We start from the raw sequence: 7,638 nt of genomic DNA, 5'->3' as shown, positions 1-7,638 counted from the left end.
CGGTGTAGGATGGTAACACTGTGTTGTGCTAGGATTCACGACGTCTAACATAAATGATATCGTATCGAATGCACGTTGACCGGTGTGTGCTCTTGGGAGGCCGTCTGACCTGATAGTTGATACCGTCATAGTTATATAAAATCATTTATTGATTTTAGATAATTGTGACAGGAATGCTATGTCACTTTTTTGCTGAATCATTTGTTTAATGTCTTAATCAACTGTTGCACCATGTGCTTCTTCTTACGACTGATATTTTTTTTAGTTGTTAGCCAAACTTCCCAATTTTAGATAAATCAAATCCCTCGTTTCGCCATCTGAAATTAATTTTTATAAACTGGACTTTTGAAGAACTTTACAAGCTATCTCTGTGGGAACGATATCTGGTACTTATACCATTATTACTTGGTACAAGACGACAGTAGATCAAGGTGTATACTTGCGCCGAGTTCTATTTTTGTGTTGAAATCTAAGGTTGAATAAACTGACGAGCAAGTTTTTGGCGCCGCTGCCGGGGATAGTACGCTGAAGTTTTTCTTTTTAAAAGTAAAGTTTATAAAAGTTAGTTTTTCTACCATCTTTTTGTGAATGCACCGTGCATGCCAAGGTTGTCGCACGGTGAATTTTTTTCACTTGATCCTGATATTGAGCAAACTTTCAGACAACGAAGAAGAGTGCAAAGAGCTCTTCGAGCTTTAAACTCTGAAACGATGGCTGAAAATGTGATTATTGATGGAGAAGGTATTATTAGAAATGAACCAAATATTCCATATGAGGATGAGGCTCAAAACATCTTTCGTCTTGCAAATGCTAAAAATGGTGGCATTATGGCGTACGATATTCCTAACTTAACTCAACTGCACACAGGGATACGTAAGCGTACCATTGGTGCCACCCATTTTTCACTTAAACCACTGATGTTTCAAATGCTTCAAACAAATGGCCAGTACGCTGGTTTATCTTCTGAAGATCCTCATTCTCATCTGCGTTCTTTTATGGAAATCACATACTCTTTTCTCATCCTTGATGTTTCTGACGATGCTCTGAGACTAAAACTTTTTCCATTTTCACTAAGGGATCGAGCAAGAGCTTGGTACAATTCTTTGCAACCAGACTCTGTGACTACATGGAATGAAATGGTAGAAAAGTGTTTGAAAAAGTATTTTCCACCCACGAGGAATGCCAAATCCAGGAATGAAATTTGTACTTTTAGACAACTGGATGATGAAGCAGTTCCTGATGAATGGGAAAGGTATAAAGAGTTGCTGAGAAAATGCCCTCACCATGGCATTCCGTACTGTATACAGCTAGAGACATTTTACAACGGTTTAAATATCGTTGCTAGACAAATGCTCGATGCTACTGCAGGCGCAACTTTCACAGCTTGTACCTATAATGAAGGTTTTGACATACTTGAAAAGATTTCTAATAATAACGAACAATGGTCTAACCCACGGGCAATGCCAGTGAAGAAAATAGCTGGAATAAATTAGGTAGATGTTGTCTCGGCATTAACAGCTCAGATCACTAAGCTAATTTCAAATTTAACATCTAGCCTACATGTGCAATCTAATGCTAATACCTTTAATTCCAATGTTCAATCTGTGCAATGCGTGTATTGTGGTGAAGGTCACTCTTTTGAGCAGTGTCCTGGAAATCCGGAGCATGTAAATTCTGTCAACAAGACTGGACCATTTTCACAGACTTATAATCCGGGTTGGCGAAATCATCCAAATTTTTCATGGCATAGTCCATCTCTTAATCTGCCAATGCAAAAACCTCAAGGCAGTCCAATTTTCAACCGCAAGGACAATCCAATTTTCAACCACATGGACAGTCCAATTTTCAACAAGGCCAATCTAATTTTCACTCGCATGCGCATCAAGGAAATCCTAATAACATGCTAATTTTCAGAATCATCAATCTTCTTTCCAAAGCAAGCCCAAACAGTAAGTTGAGTCATCTACTTCTTTGGAAGGCAATGATGAAGGGTTTTATAACCCAAACTCAAGCTTCAATTAAAAATCTTAAAACTCAAATGGGACAAATGGTTTTGGAGAGTAGAAAAAGACCAGTAGGTTCTCTACCTAGTGATACAGAGATACCTCAGAGGGAAAGAAAAGAGCATGTTAAGGTTGTAACTTTAAGGAGTGGAAAGAGTTATTTAGAAAACACCCAAAAAGAACAAAAAGAACCAAACAAAGTAGAGATTGAAAAGAAAAGTGTAGAACAAGATTATGTTACCTCTGTACCATATTTTGTGACTACTATTCATGTGAGTACTAGTGAGCCGCAACCCATAGTCAGGCCCATAGACAGTACGGCCATTCCAGAAAGATCAGATTTTCCACTGTTATTTTCTGATGAACCCAAGACACCTCAGACTCCCAAAGAAAGTGTTGTAGTGAATGTCTCACAATCTGGTGACAGTCCCGCAATAAAAGACCAGACCAGTCCCATAATCCCTGTTAGGACTGAATCAGAACCAATTGTGAGATCAGTTTTGAAACCGATTCCAGCACCAACTCTTCAAAAGACTACGTCTCCTATTCCAGTCACTCCTTATATTCCTTATCCTCAACGATTAAGGAATCAAAAGGAAGAATTACAATTTAAAAAGTTTATTGATGTTTTTAAATAGTTGCACATAAACATTCCCTTGGTTGAAGCTATTGAGCAGATGCCAAGCTATGCAAAGTTTTTAAAAGACATTTTGAGCAAAAAGAAAAAGTTGACTGAATACGAGACCGTAGCTCTGACTGAAGGTTGCAGTGCATTGTTGTCCAATAAAATTCTTCCTAAGATGAAAGATCCTGGAAGTTTTACAATCCCTTGTTCAATTGGAGGAAAAGAGATAGGAAAAGCTTTATGTGACTTAGATGCTAGCATAAACCTAATGCCTTTATCTGTCTTTAATACCCTAGGCATAGGTGAAGCTAGACCTACGACTGTAACTCTGCAGTTAGCTGACAAGTCCATAGCCTATCCCAGAGGAAAGATTGAGGATGTCCTAGTTCAGGTTGATAAGTTTATTTTCCCAGTTGATTTATCATCCTAGACTTTGAAGCCGACAAAGACATTCCCATCATTTTAGGGAGACCTTTCCTAGCTACTRRWARAACMTTRATAGATGTACAGAAGGGAGAATTAACCATGAGAGTCCAAGACCAACAAGTGACTTTTAATGTTTTTAATTCCCTTAGGTACCCGAAAGAAAGAGAATAGTGTTCTGCTTTGAGTCTGATAGAAACCTTGTGTCAAGAGAAAAGTTTGGGGGAAATCTTAGGTTTATTTGAGACTGATAGTGATGAAGAGGAAGATTTTGAGGAATTAAAAACACCACAAGAATCTGCTGCTTTTGAAGTTTTAGAATCTAAGGATAGGAAGATTCTTGTTCCTTCCTTAGATGTTGCCCCAGATTTAGAGTTAAAACAACTTCCGTCACATTTGAAGTATGCCTTTTTAGGAGATTCAGGGAAGTTGCCAGTCATTATTTCATCATCATTAGAAGCTAACCAAGAAGAAAAGTTGGTTGACATGTTGAAACTTCATACCAAGGCCATAGGATGGACAATTGCTGACCTCAAGGGGATAAGTCCCACCATTTGTCAACATAAAATTATCTTGGATGACAAAAGTTTCACCTCCGTTGAGCCTCAAAGAAGACTCAATCTTGTCATGAAGGAGGTTGTCAAAAAGGAGATTTTAAAATGGCTTGACGCTGGCATAATTTATCCTATTGCTAGTAGTACATGTGTCAGTCCTGTGCAATGTGTACCCAAAAAGGGTGGAGTCACTGTTGTACCCAATGAGAAGAATGAACTTATACCTACTAGAACAGTAACTGGTTGGAGGATATGTATGGACTATAGGAGGCTTAATAAAGCCACTCAAAAAGACCATTTTCCATTACCCTTCATAGACCAAATGTTAGATAGACTAGCAGGAAAAGAGTTTTATTGTTTCTTCGATGGCTACTCCAGTTACAATCAGATTGCCATAGCACTGGATGATCAGGAAAAGACTACTTTCACATGTCCATATGGAACTTTTKCTTTTAGRAGAAYGCYTYTTGGACTTTGTAATGCCCCTGCCACTTTCCAAAGGTGTATGATGTCTATTTTCTCATATATGTTATAACACTCCATGGAAATTTTCATGGATGATTTTTCAGTATATGGGACATCATACGACCTGTGTTTGCAAAACCTTGAAAAAAGTCTTAAAAGATGTGAAGAAAAGGATTTGGTTTTGAACTGAGAAAAGTGTCACTTTATGTTAAAAGAAGGCATAGTGTTAGGGCATTTAATTTCCAAAAGAGGCATTGAAGTTGATAAAGCAAAGTTAGAGGTAATTGAGAAGTTACCTGAACCAACGACTGTCAAAGGGATCAGAAGTTTTCTAGGACATGCAGGTTTTTATAGGAGGTTCATTAAAGATTTTTCAAAAATATCAAAACTCTTTGTTTATTATTACAACATGACCATGTTTTCAATTTTAATGAAGATTGTAGAAAAGCTTTCAACATTTTAAAAGAAGCATTGGTCACTGCTCCTGTGATAATAACACCTGATTGGTCCAAACCCTTTGAAATAATGACTGATGCTAGTAACTGGGGAGTTGGTGCAGTGTTGGGTCAAAAGAGAGAAAAGATTTTTCATCCTGTTTATTATGCAAGAAAAATTCTTAATGATGCTCAAATCAATTACACCACTACTGAAAAGGAATTATTAGTTGTGGTCTTTGCTTTTGAAAAATTCAGATCATACTTGATGGGAACCAAAGTAATTGTTCATACAGATCATGCTGCCATCAAGTACCTTATTTCTAAAAAAGATACAAAGCCAAGGTTAATAAGGTGGGTCTTGCTTTTGCAAGAGTTTGATTTGGAAATCATTGATAGAAAAGGGGTGGATAATCAAGTGGCTGACCATCTGTCAAGATTGGAAAAACAAGACAAACCAATGCAAAGTCGTGACATCTGTGAAGTATTTCCAGATGAAAGAATTTTGGTTCTTAATCATACTACAGTGCCTTGGTTTGCTGATCTTGTTAATTACTTAGCTTGTGGGATTATTCCCAAGGAATTTAATAAGTACCAAAGAAAGAAGCTCATCTATGATTCAAAGAAATATTTATGGGATGACCCTTTCTTGTTTAAAATTTGAACAGATCAAGTGATTAGAAGATGCATCCCAAAAGAAGAAGTACCATCAGTTCTACGGCACTGCCATGCAGGACCCTGTGGAGGACATTTTGGAGAAAGTAGGACAGCATCCAAGGTCTTACAATCAGGATTCTACTGCCTACTTTGCATAATGATGCTCAAAACTTTGTAAAAAGTTGCAATGAGTGTCAGAGGAGTGGAAATATCTCTAGAAGAAATGAAATGCCTTTAAACGGAATTCTAGAAATAGAATTATTTGATGTTTGGGGTATAGACTTTATGGGACCTTTTCCTCTGTCCAATAATTGTACCTACATACTGGTAGCTGTGGGCTATGTGTCCAAATGGGTGAAATCCATGGCTTCCCATTCCAATGACGCTAAAACAGTTGTGAAGTTTTTACAAAAGCACATATTCACTAGATTTGGTACACCWCGTGCCTTAATTAGTGATGAAGGCACTCACTTCATAAACAACATGTTAGAAGAAGTCCTTGATAAGTATGACATCAAGCATAGGGTAGCAACTGCCACCCATCCTTAGACCAACGGATTTGTTGAATTATCAAATAGGGAGATAAAAGGGATTTTGGCCAAAGTAGTCAAACTACATAGAAAGGATTGGGCCTCTAAGTTAGATGATGCATTGTGGGCCTACCGGACTGCTTATAAAACCCTTATTGGTATGTCTCCCTATAAATTGGTCTTTGGAAAAGCTTGTCATTTACCTGTGGAAATAGAGCACAAGGCCTATTGGACCATTAAGGAACTGAACATGAGTTTAGATGAGGCCGGAAGGAAAAGGACTTTGCAGCTTTGTGAACTGGAAGAACATAGGAATTTTTCCTATGAAAATGCTAAGCTATACAAAGAAAATACCAAGAAATGGCATGATAAAAAGATTCTTCCAAAAGAGTTCATAGAAGGCTAAAAAGTCCTATTGTTCAATTCAAGGTTAAAGTTATTTCCGGGAAAGCTAAATTCCCGATAGACCAGACCTTTTGTTGTTGCCAAGGTATACCCCTACGGAGTTATTGACCTGATAGATCTGGAGAGGGGTACTACTTTCAAAGTGAATGGACAAAGAGTGAAACCTTTCTTTGAGTCCATGAGTGTTACACAACCTATTGAGGTTATCTTTCTAAAATAATAATTCATTATGAATATTTAGTATTTATATATATAATTATATGTTGTTATTTTATTTTGCTTTTTTTTATTTTAAATCTTTAGGTTAAGCTTTTATTTTGTTTTTTCTTCATTTTCTAGAATAATTATCTATTTTACTATATATATATATATAAGTTGTTATTTTCATTTTTTTGAGTAAGCTTTTAAATTTTATTTTGTTCCTTCTCATTCTATCTAATTATCTCATAATATGTAATATATTAAGAGGTTTGGATTTTGTTTTAATCTGTGGGCTGGAATTTAATTTCATATAGCTGGCCCAAGTTAGTTTGAGTTAACTAAACAGGCCCAATCTAAAAGAAATCTGATGGCCATTTTGTTTCTGTTTCTTAACAGGCCACGAGAAGGGAGGCCCAAAGTAAGTTACGTGTTTAAGAAGGCCGCGAAGATAGAGCCCAACATCAAAGCCCGTGCTTGGTACGGCCTGTCAATATCCCACGCAATCGTACCTGCTAACGTCCGGCAATTGTCCCTTCGTCTTCAACCTCTCAACTCGGGCAAGACTTCCATCACTGTACTTTCTCCATCATACCAAGAACATCAGCCATACCTCATCAATTAACCATTCTCGAGAAGGAAAGCACTTCATTGAACTAGCATTGTTAAGGAAGGTACCATTTCTGACTAATCCTCATCATAGCTTGATAATTGTCAATCATCCAGGGGAAATTTTGAAGTTTTCGAAGCTATAATCATGGAGAAGAAGTTTAGAGGCCTTAAAAACCCCCTAACCATTGTTCATACACCATTCGGGTTTGTCTCTAACCACTATTCACTATCATTGCTCTTCTTTGATCCAAGAACCATTAACAGTCCCCTGTTCCCTCTGTGTGGCCATTCTTAAGTCCAGGCCAAGAAGAAGAGAAGGAGATTCTGATTTCATGCCCCCTGTGAACAACAATAACCAATCCAGTGAGAGTGAAGAGGAACCCATTTATGCCATTCCCTTAAGGCATGTTCCTTTTTTTCTAAAACCCAGCCACCTCCTCATACTCAAACTCAATCTCAAAGAGTTGTGAGGTTTGAACCACAACCACCTCCACAGCCACAATATCAAGCTACCCTCAGAATGACTAGAAGGAGAGCTATGGGCCTTACCAATTTCAAGCCAGTAAAGCAAAAGAAGGGCAATATGATTGCATTATCTGATGATAGTGATTCACCACCAGAGAAACCTTCTGCTCCACCCAAGTCCATCCTCTTACAGCATTCTGATTCTCCTACTCAGTCTGAGTAGGACAGGTTCTACCTTCTCACCTCTTTGTATATATTTTGTTATGC

At 37.6% G+C, this 7,638-nt stretch overlaps 1 non-coding gene and 1 pseudogene across 1 annotated transcript; one reads left to right on the top strand and one right to left on the bottom strand.

The window, feature by feature from the left end:
* Positions 1-1,184: 1,184 nt before the first annotated feature.
* On the bottom strand, positions 1,185-1,291 carry LOC112501345. Its single transcript, XR_003067477.1, has one exon. It is a non-coding gene; the product is annotated as a small nucleolar RNA R71 (small nucleolar RNA).
* Positions 1,292-2,680: 1,389 nt separating this feature from the next.
* Positions 2,681-4,446, top strand: LOC112499947 (annotated as a pseudogene).
* Positions 4,447-7,638: the final 3,192 nt, after the last annotated feature.

The sequence above is a fragment of the Cynara cardunculus genome (genome assembly GCF_001531365.2).
Source record: "Cynara cardunculus var. scolymus isolate 2C chromosome LG 17, CcrdV1, whole genome shotgun sequence".
Lineage (NCBI taxonomy): Eukaryota > Viridiplantae > Streptophyta > Magnoliopsida > Asterales > Asteraceae > Cynara > Cynara cardunculus.
This window is presented reverse-complemented; position numbering and strand designations above follow the sequence as displayed.